The 22,257-nt window shown below is 32.1% G+C and overlaps 1 long non-coding RNA gene across 1 annotated transcript in view; it reads left to right on the top strand.

Annotated features, from left to right (window-relative positions):
- Positions 1 to 5,661: 5,661 nt before the first annotated feature.
- Positions 5,662 to 22,257, top strand: part of LOC119077164 — a 78,945-nt gene continuing 62,349 nt past the window's right edge. Inside the window, exon 1 of the long non-coding RNA XR_005087756.1 lies at positions 5,662 to 5,680. This is a non-coding gene — a long non-coding RNA (uncharacterized LOC119077164). The remainder of the gene's footprint in view (positions 5,681 to 22,257) is intronic.

The following is a 22,257-nucleotide window of genomic DNA, read 5'->3' as shown; positions in this document are numbered from 1 at the left end:
TCTTTTTTTCCCCGATTGGTATCGACAAAAGTAAGGTCAAGTTCGAAAATGGGCATGGTAGGGTCGGTTGGGCGATAAGACATGTGCCAATCACATACAAAAACAAACATTTTCCAAAGTCTTATCGCTCAGCCGATATTGGTCCGATTGAAAAACTTATTACCTTGCCAGACTCCTGAGATCACAACCTACACACTGGCATTTTGTTTGATCGAAATCCGTCGCCTAAAAAATTTCATTTTTCTATATGAGGCGGTTGTCAAACACAAGCGACTTATACTCGATATACGGAATATACGAAGATATACTCGTTATACTGGATATACTCAGAATATACGCGATATACTCAGTATAAATCAAATGAACGGAATTCCCCTAATGTCTATTGAGTTCCTGGCAAGAAATTCTTTAACTAAATTGATGAGCACAAGATCTAGTTATATCATCTCAAAAAATCATAGTAGCTTGCCGGCAACATTGGCAACTTTAGTGTTCCAGATCGACAGTCATTGTAAAATATTGTCTCCATTTAATGTAAATTAGCAAAAATAAAAGATTTCTTAGCTAAGAAAAAAAATAATAGCGAACTGAGCTCAATCAATTTTTAATTATTTTGAATCAAAAAGGGTTACCGAAGATTTATGGTACGTCGTTAGAAATGATGGTTTGTTTCCTGCTTTCCCGTTACAGTCACTGACACGAAATATGATATAACTTTCGTCGCGGTTGTCGAGATACATTTTCCACCAATCAATCAGTTTTAATCCTTTCCTTTAAATAAGTTCAACAATTGGTATTGTATAACACAACATCCATCCTCACATATCATTTATATGACGCTGGATTATATGGGAAAAAATTTAACCCTTTTAATACCACGACTCGTACCAGCATATACAATTAATCTATGCAAACTTCTGATGCCGCTTACTTTACATCTAATTATAATTAAGCCGAGTGACTCTCTCGATTCCATTAATTTGCATAAAAACGTAATAAGTGCAAACAATTGAACAATTTTAAAGTTTTCGTTTGTTCATTTTTTCGTTCTATTCCTGTATCTCACACTCACTTCTTGCGATAATTTAATTTGTGGCATTTTATATTCCAACAGAATTTATTGAATTAAATCAATGACGGTAATATATTTAGACAGATCGTCGTCATCCATTTCGAAGAAAGAGATGTAACTTTGTTATGTAATGTGTTTATAGCAGCAGTTAACAGAATGTCAATAGATTTTACAATAGAAAATCATAGCGCAACCCTTCTTTCGCTTCTTACCGCCAACCCTTTTTATTTATTATTTTGTCACATCAATAATAAACCGAAAAATGATTTGCATTTTGGTAAAATGCAACTTGTGGCAATATCAACTTGACTGCAACGTATAACAGAAACAAATAATTTATCTCAATATTATACGGTTTTCATTTATGACTCAAATTGAAGAATTACAAATGATTACGATTAAATTCGGATTTTATTCGGTTCTGGTTAAATATCGCTATTGTTTGATAGTTGTGAAGGAATAAAACGGAACGAAATTGTGAGTGAGATTAAATTCGTTTTTACTGGTCGACTAATATTTTTGAAAATAGGTTGTGTTCCTTTACCAATTTGACTGTAAAACCGTTTTATATTTTAGATATATTTGGCTATGTCAGTTAACCTTTCGCAGAGAGACAATCAGTATAATTATCGATTCTGTTTATTTTTGTTAAAAATAGCTGTCCTAGTAGGACATGCACGGAGGCCACCATTGGGCGCATTGTGCGTCGATTCTGTTACTATACCAAATCTTTTACTTCATCAATTTTACTTCAGCGCAATTACAATAATCACAAATTTTGCTATAAAAGACGACGCTTATGGTTTTAATCAACTTTTCCAATAAAAGTTGTCCCGTTTAAAGCCAAGACGACATACTGTGGCAACTTCTGCTACAAACTGTCTCATTGGAATTCTATTCACTGAAAGCTTTAATTTCACATAAATTGGTTAAAAAGTTTCATTAAAAACGATATGGATCAAAACCGATAGAGTCCATACAGCCAGAATGAGACAATAAGTTTCAAAAGCTCTACATATTGAAAATACAATAAGATACCAATCTAAACAACTTTAGCATACCACACATCCACATTCGTATATTTGCTGCAGGAAGAGAAAATATTTCCTTAATGCAATGAATCCATTATTTTACTCCGTACTACCCTTTTGTTCCTTCTGTTTAAGGAAATTGGCAATTTATTGCTGTGAAACTAAATTTAATGTTAAGTCTTGTTCAGATGTTCAGCTTATGGTTTTTAAGAATTCCATTGCAATAAAACGCAACATACTTAAGCTATAAAGCGAAAATGGAAATTATTTTCGAAAGCCAAGCAAAAGTCTCTGTTGTAATCTAAGATATTTCGAATAAATTCTCTAAATTTTCCGAATAGCATATACGTATGCGGTTTTAGGTTAATATTTGTACAATGTAAGTAATTGTTTGTCTGTAAACATATTTGGCTTTGTGTTCTGTGGTGTGTCTAACTTATCAAAATTACATTACATCGCAATTTTGCAATCAATATAATATCCTGATACATTGTGAAATTCTAATTGAAATACTCAGGCAATATCCATGAAGAATGTTTCAAGGTACAGCGTTAAAATTGGAATTTCATATTAGAGTACTCTTTAAAAAAATACTATTCCCTCTGGAGAAGCATTACAGAAAACCTTAGATCAGAAGTTTGGATTCGACAATTCAATAGGGGATATCCAAAAAGATCTAAGAATATCTAAAGTCTGCTGTTCATAGTTTACTCAAATCCTACTGAAATCGAACTGTAAGTTTTCTAAATCTCCGAAGACAATTACTTCTTCAATAACGTAGTGGTGGTAATGAACAAAACTCACTATATAATGTAACGAGCTTGTTTACTATAACTACAACAAAGCTTTTACTAAAGTTATTTAGTCAGTTGAAGTCAGGATGATTAATGACATTACGTTAGTTCAGACTATGTTTTGAATAAATTCATGATTTCTTGGAAATTACTCACTTTTCCATTGTAGTAACAATATTCCCAGCCATTCCTAATAATAATAACCCACCGATATCGAAAATGTAAATCTCTTGTCATTACTTATGATCTTAAATAGAAACTTTATACTTTGCCATAATAACGAAAACTCAACGTTATACCAATCTACTTTAACTTCCTTTCCCATTTATAACAAGGATATAATGTCAAAGAAGAAACTAGAGTTGCATATTCGAAACAAAGCGATTTTCTACCAACAGTAGTGCGAACCGAAAGATGATTGAGTTTTCAGAAATATTTCTATTGGTAGAAAAGAGAGACAATATCACATTAGGATTTCGATAGTAAATTTTACTGCTACTTGAAATTTAAGTGGCAACTTAAATTGAATACTATGTATGCTGCTGAATAATAAAGTAAATTGAACAGAGGTAATAAAAAATTTCTTCGAGTTTTTATTTACAAGATATGTTGTTATAATGTAAAAGCTAAAAATATTATTGGTCACATCGCTTCAGATGAAATAAAAGCGAAAAATTGAAGGGAGTTTTTATATTATTGTTTGTGAGTGGCACCATGTGCATTATGTTGTATATTTTGACTGAAGAAAACTTAATTTTACGAGTGACGACATTGCTTTAGTGCATTAGATTACATTAATGCAATGGAATGGTCACAACATCACTGCTCAATGCATTTTATGTTCGAATGAGAATGAGAATGTTATTAATTTTCACAGATTTCAATAGAAATTATTTTACTTTGAAAGTAGTACATACGTTACACGATCAGTACGTTCTTTCAGCAGCACTGCAGCACTTTCTACTTAAAAAGTGTCGGTTCGGAGTTTTAGTCTCAAAAGGAAATACCAAGACTTACTCTGTCTTCATCATTGCTCTCGTCAATGTTGACGCCATTGTTTTCATGTCCTTTGAAACTTGTGACTTCAGATTAGGTTCTTTCCGTAAAAACTATGTTCAAACTTTCGTAACGAAACTTAATTTACTTTGTCGATGTTTTAGTTTCGCACAATTTTTGTATCACAAACATTTCATTTTATTGACTATAAACTGTATTCCAATAAATCAAAAAATGAACGGGAAACCATTTTAATATGAAAATGTACATAAGGAGGATTTCAGTTTAACTGGATCAATCACTTTAAAAGATTTATTGCTTCAATAAAAATGTGGTTGTCAAGTAGAGGAAAATAAATTTCAGTTTTACGAGCACTTGTTGGAGAAAAATTAATTGTCCTTATCGATGCACATACAAATCTATATCGTGAGAGAAAATCTGAAATGCCACATCTTAATTCGAAATAAAAATATTCTCCACGCCCAATTTTCTCATCAAAATAAATAAATTATTATTTTCCCAAAAAACAACCATCGACAATCATTACAAAATAATCGATTACTTTTGTGTATATCCACGTTTCCAGTGGATTCAATTTTTCGTATTTTTTATGTTATACTTTGATTCTGTTACAATTTATGATGAAGTTGACTGATGACCATTCCACTTTATTGAATGAAAGAACATTTATCATACGGTTAGTGATGCGGAAATAAAACAATTTTTGAAACTTTTGCCGGAAAAGTGCAAATAATCATTGATGGTTTTGTCTGTCGTTGTTGTGTGTAACTTTTGTGTATACTCGATATACGGGAATGATGAATTTTTTATGCTATGTTATGCTGTGCTTACATCGTTCACACGAAGAAATGGTGTGTACACATTTTTGAAATGGAAAAATGTTTGTTTTTGAACGAAAATGATAAAAAATTGAGAAAACGTGTTAAAAGATCGAATGAATGAGTATGGTTTGACATGGGGTGTGTGTTTACTTTATATACACATTTGATGAGTGTGTGCTTTTGTTGATTCAATTACATTTTTTCCATAGATGATTCAATTACGAGTTATGGATAGAAAATTATCAGTTTCCCATTTTTTTGGAGTAGAAACGATGAAACAACTTCAATGGCTTGTCATTATTCCAATTACTCTCTCAATGATCACACAGGCTGTTTCATATTTATTATTAACACACTTCTGAACCTCGTTACTCGGGAACATTAATTAAAATCCAAAAAGGGTTGTACACTCGGAATAGTTATTGACTCGAAATTGTCCAACATATTATTTACGCTCGACGATTATAACACAATAATTTAATTAAAGTTCTCTTTGTATGTACACTGCAAACATACACCGTATATGTGCACCATTCCAACAGTAACATCATCATGCATATATAACTCCATACAGGATTACTATCAACGAATAAACGAAAGAGAACAATAATTATAATGCCAACTTTATTAACGTCCTTTGTTGAAAACTTCACTTACACTCATACTTACTCTGGGAGCACACACTCCTTATATATTATACAACCATGGACATGGAATATAAGTGCAACAAAGTTGCCAATTTTAGAACGTGTGTTTCGAAAAGCCTTATTACGTACAAATTGTTGGCAGGAAAACATAAACTTTGTTGATGTTGTACGACAGGAAAATGGAAACTATGTGCTACATTTTGTCCGATTTTGGATAGTAATTTATTTTAATAATACCGAGAGCGGTGTTACAGAACCCTAAAAGAAATCTCGAAATTTCGGTTCAGTTGTTTGAAATGTGGCTGTCATGTTTGCTCGCCGTATCAAAACTCATATGAAATTACCATTTTAATGATATGTATATGTCGATCCTTTAGCACAACAAATCAAGTAATTCACAGTAGAAAACTTTATTGTCAACTTTTAACAAGAAAGCAGATGTTTGTGATGCTGTAGGTGCTGTAGTAATAGATTGTAATTGTAGAAGTAGCGTATATGATGAGTTGTATATGAGTAGTATAAAAATCGAAATTCTCATTATCGCGATATGGTTCGTTCATCCACATGCCTTACACAAAATCTCCACAATTGAAAAAACAACAATGAAAATCAAAATTGTCTCGCTTTAATTTACAATGTGACAATCATAATTTGTCGAATTCAATTTTATGCTTATTGAGCAAAAAAATTGAAAATTGAAAGTGTGTCTAATAAGAACGTCATTTGTGCCAAATATCCAAAATTTTCATCAAGCATTTCCCTAGGGAAATACGCTTTTTAATTTTTCTCTGCTTTTTAACACTCCCCTGTATGGTCACCATCGGCCATTGTATTTTAGCAATTTAATTTAAGTGTTTGTGTCCACACTGAACTCATGCATCTTCTATGTGATGGTCTTTATTGTTGACATTTGAAATGTCTATTGTGACTTTAATATTCATATGCTCTTCGTGTTCAGTGTAAATCGGCCAGTGTCCTGTTGCAAGGGTTAATCTGATACGAAACAATTGGATACTTTTAGTAAGAAAAAAGACAAAACAAATGACCGACCGACCCTTTTCTAAAATTATTTAAATCAGTTTCGGTAATAAATTACAATTTGAACACAAGTGGATATAAATCAATGTTCTGCCATACAAGTTCATGACATTTTCAAATAGAACAATAGAGGAAAAAAGTCGAAAATAAATTATACGGAAGATTTCAGTGCATAGATTGTCAAATTCACATATTAATGCAAAAAGATGCTTTTGCAGATGGGTTTTTTCCCGTTTATTTTCTAATAAGAGCATGGGAGAAGAAACAACTACGACAAGAGCGTAGCAAAATGAATAAATTTTCTTCATATATAAATAAAACGCAAGAAAGGATGTTATGCCATCCTGAATATATTTTATATGCAGCACATAACTCATCTCTTTGCATAATATATTAGATTCAACGGAAGCAGCTACTTCAAAAATTATTCTACATCAATTCGGTATAAAACAGTAAAACACCTTAAGGCCAAAAAGCAAACCATCCCCATAACTAAAAGAATTGATAACCTTATTTAAAGTCGAAATAACGTTTGCGTAACAACATTCCAAACAAAACAAACATTCTTCGGGATATATGATGATTTCTTGAACAACAACATAATTGCATTGTAAACAGCAAGTGTTGTTGTGGAGTACATGCGACACATAAATATTTATATCGTGAAAATTGAAAGAAATAACTGAAACGAAGAATCTCAAACAAAGGCAAATTTGAATATAATTTGAACACGATGTTGGTTCTGAAAGAAATATTTTTTATCGATGTTGTATTAAGGGTTGACTATGCATGTACGCTAGTACTCAAAAATGCACGATATATGCAAAGTAACAATAATAAGACGATATACTAAAATGCTTACGCCGCGGAAGTTTGATAATAACACATCATGCAAATTTTTATTGAATTTTTCTTGAAAGATGCGAGAAAAGGCAATAAAAAATCATACGATTCGGTACAATTAAGCCGCGTCGCAGCACATTCTTCAAAAGAATTAAAAATTCTCAAATATTCTTGAAAAGTGAACGAAAGTATGCCGTTTAGCCCAAAAAAGATTAGGTCCATGTCTTCAGGATCGCTCCCAGGACTTAGTGAAGCACGTGGATTTTTAGTCTCACATTTAGATTTATTTACGATCAACTGTAATACTATTATATTGTCAATTTGTTTTTGTGTTCGTATTTTGCAGTATTAACTCGGCGCGGATTAGTTTGTTGAACTACTGAAAAATTTGGCGGTACGCTTACATCAAGTTTGTAGTTTGAAATGTTCGGACTAAAATGTGAACTTATTTGAGAATTTGTAATTCTTTTGAAGAATGTGCTACGACACGGTTTAATTGTACCGAATTGAATCTTATACGTTTTTATTTCCTTTTCCCGCATCTTCTTGAAGTATGAAGCGCACATGTGATTTATATTTTTCGCGTATATCACTTTTGCATTGAAAATCGTAAAGGAAATTGCATCTCTTTGTTATTGTGCCAGTATACCAGATTGGTATATTAGGATTTAAGATTTTTTTCTTTATGGAAAAATGTGTCTCCAAATAAATTTAAATCTTTCAAAATGAGACAAATTGTTTTTGCATACAAAGCTTCGCAGAAAGTATGGCATTTTGTTTGCAATTTACTGTGGGAGAAATGAAAGAAGTTACGTCTTCAGCAATTACAATCCAATCCTCTTTATTTATCCCACATTCGATATCCACGTTAAGATACACACACGTCTTGACATTGGTAATGCATAATGAATAAAGAGAATTGGATTTTAACTTCTTACAATTTCCGACAGTAAAGGAAAAATAAATTGAAAATGAAAGGTGCATTTATAAGAGGTCAATATGGCAATGCCCATTTAAAATGTAAAATCAGCCAAAGAGTACGCAAGCGAACAATAAATAACCGGCAAATAAAAGGACATTTGTTATATATTCAATAATAATTCATTCTATTCTTCATCAAAAATATATTCAACGATTACAATGTAAATAGTTTTATTAACCTCAACGCACGCCTATTTGTTAATTTTCTTTTCAACACGTTTCGAATTGTAAAAGTCAGCAGGAAACTTGGTGAGAATATTTTTTTTTAGTTTTTTAGATCTTGAAAAATATGTAACAATACCCAAAACAAACTCACCAACCGAACATCAATATTTACCCCATGTCGATAGTTATATCAAACACTTGAAATTAAATTAAATATTTGAGAAATTATTCATGAAGGTCCTGTTAAAATAAAAGCGAAGACGTGTGGAACGCGTGCACATATTTTTCAATTGAACCACACGCATTCGTAGTCCTTTAAACTGTTTGCATGACTTTGTAATTTGAACAATGTAAAGTGGTCTATGAACATTTAGTCGTGTCGACATCATAAGTTGTAAGCGACGTTAATTTGCTGGTGTTCAATATGTCCATTATGTAATAAGTAACAAAATAGCTTTTTATGAGTACTTGCTCTTCGAAAATTGTTTGATTAGAACATCTTTTGAAAGGTTTAAACCAACCAACCAATAATTTTGCATACAACAACCGCAGAAATCATTCGGGTGACCAAAGGGTATAAAAAACATTCTACCAAATCAAGACTTACCAAGAAGAATGAAGCTATAAGAACAAAGATTTTGATTTTACTCAAGGATTATCCATTGGGATTTTCAAAACCGTTGTCGCAAACTTGACAAGGGCTGTTTACCCTTGGCGGTTGATATTATGACGATAGTTCTCCACAACCACCAATTACATTAACTAGAAGTTTTGCTTATACCAAATGGAATAGATTATTATTGTTGAGTAATTTGTCTAAAAGCTATTTGAATTACAAATCGTTTTACAATTAAATAGTACAGTCGGCACATATTTATGCTGTAAATGAATTGCCGCATACATACGATATTTACGTCGAGATTCCACACGCATGATGTATAATTTATCACCCTCAGTCAGATGAGTTATGTTCATTTTAACGTATTACCACAGAATATATCTGATGTATGCTAAAATTCATATGGAACATTAATAGATTGAATCGTTCAACTTTATGTGTAAGCGTAACATTCACATAGATAATAATGTGTATCATCACATCATAGTTTTGTGCTTGGATCATAAGGATCTCGTTCAATATTTGATTATTATCTTGGTGTTACACATTTCGAAATTTTCCAAGGTATTCCAACAAAGAGAAATTGGATGAGAAATGCCGACGGCAATTTTTGTGAAATGTTAATTAAGCGCATATGTAAACGAAGCAATGACAGTTGTGTTGTAACTCATTTACATTTACAGAGGAATAGTATTACTTATTTACTTATAATTACACATTAAAATAACATAATGAACAATTCGGTGACGATAATGAAATGATTGTTATTATATTGTGTGGGATTTGCAGAGGATTCGAATTTAAATTCCAATTTTAGGCCAATTTTTTCACTTCAGTTTTTAATCGATCGCTTTGGTAAATGTGAAAAATAAGTGCATGAGTCGAACGTATAGTGAACAATTTAGCAGATCCGGTCGACCAAATGGAATTTATAGTAAAATGTGTGTTACACATTGTGTAACAAATCTATTTTCAATTGAAGAAAAACCGAAAAAATTATTAATCTCTTATCCGGCAAACGTATCACCAAAATCTATTACTTAATTAATTATTATCAATAACTCATCGGTAATCACTAACATAAAATGAACCCGGATTGATAGTTCGACGGTGGCAAGTGATAAGTTTTCATAACCATTTATCGGTCCCCCAAAATCATAATCTTCCCTGCCTCAGCACATTAATTAATAATAATAATAATCATAATTGAATGACCATTTGCCTAAAGCCCAATCTCTTTTCCATCCGTATGTGATATTTGTTTTTATGCTTACAAAATTGTATTTGACCATAAAGGCGAGATAAAACAAATTCTTAAATAAACTCAGAAATAATTTTTTGCACGAGCAAACATTTGTTGAAACAAATCAGTCCTTTGAATTCGATCTCCCGCAGTATGCACACAAATATTATTACCTTCTCATGTGCTCCATTCGCATATATCATATTATAATAAGAGCATACCCAATGGCTATATTCAATTTGGAATCATTCAGATTAAATCAAATAAAAGGATATTTTTACGACCTCATTATTTAAATCGAATGACAGCACATTCAATAAAACTGAAAATTTACGTTCAAAAATATCAGTCACATATAAAAGGACTAGATAATTTGATATTCTTTCATCTTTTTTCTATTCTGGTTATTATTATTATTATAGGGTATCGATATCCGTACAATCTGTCAAAAATTTAAAATTCCCAATTTACTATAAAAAGAACATACTAGGTCCCACCTTTTGGGCGGGTCAGGTCCCTCGACTGACACTTTTCTAGATGTATTTTTGACGTATTCATGAAAAATTGTCACATTTAATACATAATATATTTACTATATTAATGACTCCACGCAAATGACAGTAAAATTTGACAATTTTTTTTTCTTGGTAACCTCTTTTTTTCATCGAGGGTAAGGTGGAATTATTTTTGACCACTTTTTGAGCTCTCAATTTTCTTAAAAATTTTCAATTTTCAAGATTTTCAATTAACCTCAAATCATAAATAAAATATGACTCGTGTAGATTGCGACCCTCGCTTCGCTCTGGCCGTAAACTTCCCACTCGTATGAGCTGTCTATTATTCTGTTTGATTGCCTTTTTGTTACATCAGAGTAGATGCGAAGCTTGTTTTGTGAATGTGGAACGAGGACTTTTTCACAAAATAAAAAAGTGGGATAGATGTTCTTCCCTTACACTTTTGCGTAAAAAAAGGAAGTTCCCCGGTACTTAATACACCTTCACATGGTGACATGGTAATAAATGAACTTAATTAGTTTTTGGTTCATCGTTAAAAATAACTCAGTTTACCAATATTTTCGGTAAATTGGTACCACTCTATAATGGTAAAGGGATTAAAAATATTTGTAAAAGGAGAAATTTATTGGTAGACCGAGAAAAAATAATCCCTCGATTTCCCATTCACAAAACCTTCAATCGTGAATAAAATGTCACGACTCGTGTGAATTACGGCCCTCGCTTCGCTCTGGCCGCAAACTTCACACTCGTAAATTTGTTACAATATTCTCTTTGATTCATTTAATTCCATGAATTTAAAAAAAAAATCTTCAAAAAATAGTTGAGATAATTCATTTTATATTGCCTGCAAAAAAACTTTATTAAAATTTCTTACACTTTTTAATCAAAGTGTGCTAATTTGATAACAGGCATTTTGCTGGCGTAAGATGTGGTTGTAAAGGGAATAAAAAACTACCTACTTGATAAATGACAAACAACTTGATAGTCAACTATTAAATTTGATAGTCAACTATCAAATTTGATAGTCAACTATCAAGTTGTTGGTCAACTATCAAATTTGTTAGTCAACTATCAAGTTGTTAGTCAACTATCAAGTTGTTAGTCAACTATCAAATTTGTTAGTCAACTATCAAGTTGTTAGTCAACTATCAAATTTGATAGTCAACTATCAAGTTGTTAGTCAACTATCAAGTTGTTAGTCAACTATCAAATTTTATAGTCAACTATCAAATTTGATAGTCAACTATCAAATTTGATGGGCAACTATCAAATTTGATAGTCAACTATCAAGTTGTTAGTCAACTATCAAATTTGATAGTCAACTATCAAGTTGTTAGTCAACTATCAAATTTGATAGGCAACTATCAAATTTGTTAGTCAACTATCAAATGTGATAATCAACTATCAAATTTGATGGGCAACTATCAAATTTGTTAGTCAACTATCAAGTTGTTAGTCAACTATCAAATTTGATAGGCAACTATCAAATTTGATAGTCAACTATCAAGTTGTTAGTCAACTATCAAATTTGATAGTCAACTATCAAGTTGTTAGTCAACTATCAAATTTGATAGGCAACTATCAAATTTGTTAGTCAACTATCAAGTTGTTAGTCAACTATCAAATTTGTTAGTCAACTATCAAATTTGATAGTCAACTATCAAGTTGTTAGTCAACTATCAAGTTGTTAGTCAACTATCAAATTTTATAGTCAACTATCAAATTTGATAGTCAACTATCAAATTTGATGGGCAACTATCAAATTTGATAGTCAACTATCAAGTTGTTAGTCAACTATCAAATTTGATAGTCAACTATCAAGTTGTTAGTCAACTATCAAATTTGATAGGCAACTATCAAATTTGTTAGTCAACTATCAAATTTGTTAGTCAACTATCAAATTTGATAGTCAACTATCAAGTTGTTAGTCAACTATCAAGTTGTTAGTCAACTATCAAATTTGATAGGCAACTATCAAATTTGATAGTCAACTATCAAGTTGTTAGTCAACTATCAAATGTGATAATCAACTATCAAATTTGATGGGCAACTATCAAATTTGATAGTCAACTATCAAGTTGTTAGTCAACTATCAAGTTGTTATCAAGAGATGTTTACACGTTAGAAGATGGGCATCGAATGATGAAATTATTCTTCCTACTAGTTTCTTGCACGTCGAAAATAAACTTATATGATTTACCCACACTACCAAACAAAATCTAATTTCATCAAAGTAATCTTTTTTAATTGAGGCTATGATCAACAGTATAAAATCCCGTTTTTCTCGGATAGCTTCCAGATCCGTAGTCCTACATAGCCCACCTTCGAACTTAGCCTCGGGATTTTAATTCCACGTATTTAAAAAAAAGAATCATCCAAATTGGTTAAAAATTACTCAAGTTATCGTGCCCTCAACGATTTTTTGTTACCCACATTTAACGTTTTTCATAGCATTTCATACATTTTCAATCACAGTGAACCTTTTTGTTACCCACATTTTTCGGTATTTTCTGGTGTAAGACCCTGACTTTCAGTCAAGGGAATAAGTTGATATCACGCATAACAACACAATACGTACTGTATTTCTATGCAGCAATTTTATTATTTTTTTGTAAAAAATGGTGTCATTTTGTATCCTAAATTCCTCCCTTTAACCATAGTTACACGTATTGCACACACATAGTTTTTCATTGCTTTTGATACCCTATTGTATGTTCCTTTTGTGATTTTTTTTATTTCTTCTTCTCCGTGCATAAAGTTACCCTTCTCAATCTTTATTGACTGGATATAAGGAATCTACACATATGATTACTATAGTTGAATAAATACACTGTTAAGAACGAGATTTTGATGAATGATTCCACCAACTAAATAAGGACTTTTATCCTGTGTTATTTGACGTTTTTGTTTTAAACCTAAGAGTTTCTGTTAAGTCTCTTAATCATACTATTTTATTAGTACAAATAAGTCAACTCTCGACCTAAGCTTGTACGTATAACATTTACAGTGTAAACGTTCAATACACAAATTTACACATTTTCCCTTCGTCAAACTTATAATAACAATGTGGGATGTGCATACTATTTATATGCATACATAGAAATGTTATAAGAAGATATAAAAGCACAAAAAATTGTGGTCAAAATTGGCTAAATCTGATATGATCACATGTGCATGAAATTCAATTTATTCTCTCACCAGATTTTCCTATATTTTCCTCGCAACTTTATGCGTTAAGGAGATAACACCTTCAATACACATTCAATAAAAAATATCAAAACCAAAGCCCCCAAAAAGATAATAAAATCACACTGAGCATTATTATACGCAGAGTGGAAAAAAGTGGCTCAACTGCTTTGTCCTTTATCATTTTCTGTATCAATAAATGAGTTAATTGTTTTGTAAGTTTTTTTTTGCAAAAAGCGTTAGTTTAAACGAACTTACCTAAACTCATACTCGACGTGAACGTTGTATCGTTCGTCCCCATGTAAATCCTCAACCTCAGCCATAATATATAAAAAACAGGTAAATTATTTATTTTGACAAGAAATGTTAATATTATAATCGAATTGACCAGCCCAAGAAGAACTTACCAAAAAAACATTCATTCGAATCCATTTTCGTCCGGCTCAGGGGACTCTTTCAAATTGCAATATATTACAAATCCAAGAGAACACACATCAATAAAGTTAAACACTAGCGTTTTGGTAATACATCACCTTATGGATTCCTTGACATATTGTTCATGGGGGAATTTATGGTCCTATTTTCGGAAAGTTTATATTTTATTTTGAATTGAAACTGTTGAATTATTGATATAATGTTAATATAAATCGAAAGATACAATATTCGGCTTTAGTACAGTAATAATCAATTGAAGTAAAGGAAACCTAAACCGTTGGACTTAAATTGTCTAGATTATCTGTAAGCTCATCTGGCCATAAATTATTACTAGCAGTACAATTATGACATTCTCGGTTTGAGTTTAATTCCAAATTTTCGTCCGAATCAGCCACCTTCCCACAAAACAATTTTATTTGATTTTCCAATAAAGTTATAATCAACAAAAGGATTAACAAACCAAAAACACATTTATAAATTTGCTGCGCAAAAAATATAAAAAAAAATAATAAATGACGAATCTCATATTAATGGACCTTAGAATAATGGCAATGAATTAATTTTAAAATTTCAAACAGAGATTGCTGATATATTCAGAGATGAAAAAGTATCCGATATTGCCGGCCTCAGAGATGTTAAACTTAAAAGCAACATGACGTCAATTTACTCATTAATGCTGCCTTTATCGTAGGCATTTACCGTTAACGTACAGATTTAGTGTTACCGTTAGTGTGTGGCATTTAGCGTTAAAAAAATCTGACGTTCTCTAATGAAACATGCCGTAACACGTAAAATATTAAAACAATAATTTTCTCTTTAGGGCAGATTCCGCCAATAACGGTCTGTTGCGTTACAATTTTTAAGACTGAAAACTCTATTTTCAAGAAAAAATCGTAGTTTCATGCATTAGAATGATCCTTTCTCTATTGCCTCAGTGTTAAAAATTTGATCTGAGGTAACTGGTCAATGGTCATACAAAACTATTGCAATTGGCGGAGGTTTGCAATTTCAAACTCATATTCTACGGAGATTTCCACAAAAAATTTTCTCCGCCAATAAGGGATTTGTTCCATAGTTTTTCACGCTCTATCGTCTCCAGCAAGTTTTATTCGTTCGCCATAGAAACTCAGGCGTCCGCTGATAGACGATTTTTACAGATTCTGAAAATTTACCATCAACGAACCGCCGAGTTATGTGGGAGGACAACCAAAACTTTCGGGGATGGAAAGAGCCGGAAAAACTGTGGAACAAATCCGTTATTGGCCGAGGCTCTAAAGTTCCAGTATTGTATACATTGTATTACTTTCTATACTATACCAGAATGAGAAATAATATTTGGCATAGTCGGAGTTATACACCCCCCTGAACCAAAATAAAGTTTTACCGAAAATGCACCCAAAAATTGATTGCTGTTCTAAATAGAGGGACCCTAGGGGAGTTCAAAACGATGGTCCGTTAGGCTGGACCAGATGCTACTCCAACCCCATACAACTAAGAAAAAAAATGTATGGGATGAGGAAGCATCTGGTCCAGCTTAACGGACCATCGTTTTGAACTCCCCTAGGGTCCCTCTATTTAGAACAGCAATCAATTTTTGGGTGCATTTTCGGTAAAACTTTATTTTGGTTCAGTAGGGGTGTGGTTAATTGACTAGTCCGTCTGCATAAATCTGTGCATCTATCGAAAGAAATTTACCATCACATCGCACACAACTGCCTACACCACGCTGTAACATTATCATAATCTGATTTGGATAGAATTTCTTTGAATTGAATCAAAGCACCTAGCAGGGTAGTAGAAAAAAATAAAGTAGTACTTCAATCGAAGTATGCGAATATTTCCATACCTTTTTTTTCATAATGTCATTGCAAAATTACCATTAAGGCTGCTAATGGTATTATTGGTATCAAAAAACTACTCTATTTGACGTGTAAAATCCTCTATTACCCTGCTAGGTGCTTTGATTGAATAGATTTGCATGTTTACATTATTAATTTTATATATAATTTTTGTAATATTGTATGTGTTGAATGACGCGTTGAGTTTATTATTTTATACTGAAAAAACCATTGAAACAAATTGAATTTTCATTTTGCTATTGTTAATTGATTTACACGAATTTTCTATATTATAATTTCACGTCAATGCACTTGTAACTAAATCCTTACTGGTCTACGATTACATTCAAGATGCGATAAAATAAACAATTTCGGTATATGTACCTTCAAATATTGCAATTTATCTGCAAAAGAAACTGAATTGGAGCTGCATTAACTAACCATTAAGAGGCGGTAAGCATATCATTAGGTGATCTGAGAATCCATTACTTCATTTGGTATAGGTATTTTTGAACTATTTAACGATCTTTTACTGATCTTTTACTGCATTTCTTTTAACATGTATTTTGTTAAAGAAGAGGAATCGGCTACATCTCTTTAAACCGTTCGTAAAAATCCTATACTGTTATCGTAGATCTGTTGCCAAAGCTGATTCGCCGAATTATAGAACTACTATACGCAATGAAGGGCCATAATCATGTCACAAAAACATGAACAGCTGCCACATTATTCAAATCCGTTTTTATTCTCTAAGTCGAAATTTTTCTTGAATATTGAATATAATATCAGTCGATCATCGTCAAATCCTGGGGTCAGTCATCAAATCTATATACTCCAACGAAGCGTTTTATATTGATGTTTGGTCTCGCATCAAATAACAATGACGGAACCGCCCGTTAATGTGTTATCAATAGGAGAATATTGTTTGTAATGATATTGAATACCGCGATCCATTTACACATTTTTACTTAAATTCTGCAAGGTCATTAATGTGACACGTGGCCACAGTCACGTGGCATTATAATTGAGGTAAATATAAATTTACTTCGGTTGTAGAGTGACAATGTCCATCGAAAGTAATATTTTAACACAAAAATAGTGAATTATAGGTTTTTCGTTTGTTTATTCGGATTTTATTTGTTGTGTCTCTTTGCACACAAAGTGAAATGCGGTTGTCTACGGTATCATTAAATTAGACAGCCTTAGCGCGGTGTATTAGAAAATCATTATTAGATTATAGTTGTTTCATTTGGAACAACAGCATAGAAATTCTGTCATGCGAAAAAAATTTCAGCTCTAGGTTTTCGTCTTTTATGTGGGTAGATTTGATGGAAACGTTTTTTTTTTGTTATTCTCAGAATATTCTTGTAACAACATCAGTTTATAATTTTACTCCCAAAGATGTAATTCGATTTAATGTGATCTATTGTCAACTATGGAACACCTGTCACATACGGCTAAGCTCTATTAATATGGTTAATATATGGGACAAGTGGGTTGGCCTGTAGAGGCGCCACTTTTTTCATAGTACTTCATTCTCTGCGGCTTATTTTCATGTGAATCAACTTCACATTTGTCATTATAGAACAAATAACACCATATGAAGTTGGTTCACATGAAAATAAGCGCAGTGACAGCAGTAATTTTATGACAGAATGTACTAAAATATGGACAAACTCTATTACATTTCTTTTTAGTTTCTAAACATCATTTTCCTATAGTAAAATACATATTTAAAAAAATTGAAGTACAAGATTTTAAATCAACATATGAAAAAATACTTTAAACAATGATACCTTTCAAAAACCTTTGTATAGTTTTCAAGCGTAATTGAATTACCTGTCTGCGATGATGATCGAAACGAATATTGAGCGAAATAATTTTGGCAATATAAAGCCACAAATGGTTAGGTACACATACAGCGAGTCAATATAAATTAGTAAATGTTGTTTAGATGGCACCAATTCTACTGGAATCGCCATCAATTTCATTTAGCGCTGAGGATTTAGAAACAGAAATTTTTGATTTTCAAGTAAATTGAAATCAGTCGCTTTATGGGCTGTAATGTGAATAACAAATTTAACGTTTCAGAGAAAATTATTCAAAATATTTCACAGTAGTTTTGTGGCACCAATCGCGGTGATTGTATTATATGTATTGCCAGAAAGCATGTTCAAATCATGTATATTGGGATTTTCATTGATTTGTATGGCGCTAATAGCTAACTGAAATTTTATTAAATCGTTCCATGTCACGTGAGTAAAGCTTCAGCAGTAATGCTATTACAAAATTAAATTCTATATTTATGCGAGCAGAATTAAAGAACTTGCATGTATTTGTGTACGTACTATTACGTTGAGTTCGATTTCTATAATTATATTTTATGATTCTCTGGTTGATTAACATTTTGTCATGCCCTTTGTTCATGGTAACTGATTATACGTGAGAGGATTCTCTCCGATAAAATGTGAAGCTTTTAATCAGACTCTCAATTTAAAATTTCCTGCTATAGGTTCGATGGAGTCTATTTTCATGAGTTGCGAAAAAAGACTCCATCGTATGTTTACTATAAAAATTACGTTTTTCCGAACAAGAATGCAATTAACTTCTCTACTTACAGTGTATACGCACGCATAGGGTGTTTCGGAAGATGTTTCCCACTTCCACTAAGGCAAGAACGTCTACTATGAAATATGGCTACTTATTCACTCGCAAGCTAATGAAGTAATAGTATATTTCAACATACCCCAATACACACAAGATGTGTGTGCACGCGCGGGCGAAGCCCAAGCGAAAACACACATCGAGTGTGTATTGGGGTATTTTGAAAGATATTTTTCTGTAATAGTGAGTGTGTTGGTGCTTTCCTTCCCAACCGTTACTTTTCTTCTCGACCGTTTACTTTCCCTACCGTCCGATTCATATCATAGCTCACCAATACACTCTCACGTATACAGAAAAAGATTTTTCATCATACACTAGGTAATCTTCTTAGCATATTGGTTGCTATTGTGTAACACATCGCGATTCATTTGCTTGAATTTTTTGGAGGAATTAATTGATTGACTGTTATATGGCAGGTTCGACAAAATATAGATCCAAGAGTTCGTTTGTTTACACGACTATAATCATTATACCGAGCTTTTGACGGTTCAATCAGTCATCTTCTAAGCCATCTAAAAAATCAATTAATTCAATTTCGTCGACCATCGATAAAACAATCAATCAATTTTTAACTTAAAATGAAGAATTTTCTTTAATTTCCGCGTGTAGTTTACAGAATCTGGCTATTAGCCAGCTAAAGAGGATACGAAGATATGGATGTTGTTCCTGGAAAAACTACCTTTCTACCATTATTATCTTTGTTGTATGTAACATTTAATCGTAATTAATGTAAAAATGAGAAAGAATAAGTTATATTGAGTGTAATTAACGACGACGTAACCTCTGACTCTAATAATGCTAGTAGTTCGCAGTATATAATCATAAAGTAAGTTATTTTCTACTTACTCATCGTCACCTCACCATAATATTGCTTAGCCATGTACACAAAGCAATTAATGCCCGATAATAACATAATAATAACATTTTATTTGCAATTTTTATTAGTGCATTTCGAAACACTCTGTTCATTTCCGAAAGCTTATACTTACCCTGTGACTGTTATTATGTTGTATATCCTATATCTAAGTGAAACAAAAACAAAAAAAATTGTGCAGGGGAGGATGGCTGTGTTACCAGTAATTCATTTTATCCGAAGATAATTAACAAAAACGGAATTATCTTAGACTTTTACTTATTTTTTATGACTTGCACAAAAACTTGAAATGATTATCTTTCGCATTTAAATGAATTTTGATATTTTTACTGCTAATTAAAATTTCCCTTAATAACTTCTAGGAATTTTGGTAATAACAATAATATTTTCGTTATTGTTGTTTCGCGTGCATGATCCTGTTCATTGAATGCGCACCACCCATATATACAAGAAGAAACAAACTTTCCCATTAAAATAATCACTTGACATTGTAATTACAATTTGATGTAGGTGGATTCGTAGTTCGTAGAATATATAACACTTAACAGCAGAGTGTATCAAACCGACATAAAAGAGCAGCAGATAAATTATTATTCTGGCGAAAATGATAAATTACTTGGTGCCATACCCCCATTTATTAATTCAAAATTTTTGACTTTGAAATTAACTCATACCAAAATTAAGCGATTTTCTATAAAACACCATTCAGCCCCATGTACTGTCTCTGTACATTTCTATCGGTTGGTAAATAAAGAAGGCAATGGCAACAGCTCATCCCCATAATTCGACATTAACCAAATACGATACCGAACCGATTTATTTAAATTTATGCGAAAACGGTTAGAAAATAGATCGACATGCAGATATTTATACAAAATGCAAAAAACATCATGTCATGGGAGTTTGGATAAGCCTTCTTGATGGATTTGATGTAACCTGGGAGGCTTGTTTTTTAATTCGACTTTCATAGTTGATGTGTCAATGGACGATGTATCCATTTTTCAATGTTTTTTTTAGCACAAAGTTAATCGCTTTGAACAGATATGAGGCGTGAATATTTGTTGAATTGGTACGACTCTTGATTTTAATTTTGGATGTAATTGTGTCTGAATTTTAAGAGAAATATTTTAAGCCTTAGCATAGTGAAGTTAAATTTTTATTTAAAAATTTGACCTCGTCGATGGTCCATCTAACACTTTGGTGCAGCGTGTTTTTATGAGATGGGCTGTATTTAAACGTTTAACATTTTAATACTTTTCTTTAGAGATCATTAAAAATTTATTTAAGGTATGATAGCACTTTCATGATTAAAGTGACGATAAAAGTATGGAAATGCAGAAAAGCAAAGGAAGTAAAGGAGTATAATTGTCCCAGCAGAACATAACCAAATTAAAACGAAAAAAATTTCTAGACAAACTTTTCATTTATGGAAGCCAAGTAAAAAAATGTAAAATGAAAACGAATAAAATACTCTTATAAGTTTTATGATGAGTTGTTAAAATAAAATAAAATCGCAGGAATAAATTCACATCAACATCGCCCTTGGCCCTTCGGATGCTTTGTTTTCTCTTTTCTTTTTTTTAACGTATTCAAGATAAAATGAATTACTCTGAAGCCGAGGAACATAACATCCGCATATACCAAAGCAATAGACTTTTTACGGTTTATTTCGTTGACTTTAAATTAATTTTTTTAATTAGTCAGCTAAAATTAGAGAACGTTAGCTAAATGGCCGCTAACGCTAATTTCCAACGCTAAACCCCCCGCTAACGCTAAAATCAACGGTAATGCCCTGTCAATAAATGGCACCATTGTGAATGCATACACATGGACGACGAAATTTTTGATTTATTTTTCATTTATTATTTTAAAAGGTCATCCGGATCAATATTTTATTACTGCAATCCGTAGATCTAATTTGCAGTAAGGTAGCGACACTGTGCTGGAAAAAATCTATTCACTTTACAATGAGCTGTTCGACGACAAACATCCTCCACTACACAACAAACACGTGGTTAACCTGCAATTGAAACACCTGAAAATAATTTTGTGATTATTACTCCCACAATGTGATCGGATTAACATTTTATCAATGGAATTAGTAGATCTGAATGGAAGCCAGCGGTATTAAGCTGGAAACGCTTTTTATTCTCTTTTTAATGTTACAAATAGTATCCTCCACACGACGAACATGCAGTTGGAAAATGTCATTCGTAAAACGTTTTATTACAATCAAAAGTGAATAAAACTTTTCCAGCTTAATACCGCTGGCTTCCTACAAGTCAGATCTACTAATTGCATTGATAAAATATTGATCCGATCACATTGTGGAAGTAATAATCACAAAATTAATTTCATGTGTTTCAATTGCAGGTTAACCACGTGTTTGTTGTGTAGTTGAGGATGTTTGTCGTCGAACAGCACATTGTAAAGTTTATAGATTTTTTCCAGCACAGTGTCGCTGCCTTCCTGCA

The sequence above is a fragment of the Bradysia coprophila genome, unplaced genomic scaffold, assembly GCF_014529535.1.
Source record: "Bradysia coprophila strain Holo2 unplaced genomic scaffold, BU_Bcop_v1 contig_232, whole genome shotgun sequence".
Classification (NCBI taxonomy): Eukaryota; Metazoa; Arthropoda; class Insecta; order Diptera; family Sciaridae; genus Bradysia; species Bradysia coprophila.
The sequence above is the reverse complement of the archived record's forward strand: the minus strand, read 5'-3'. Positions and strand labels throughout refer to the sequence as shown.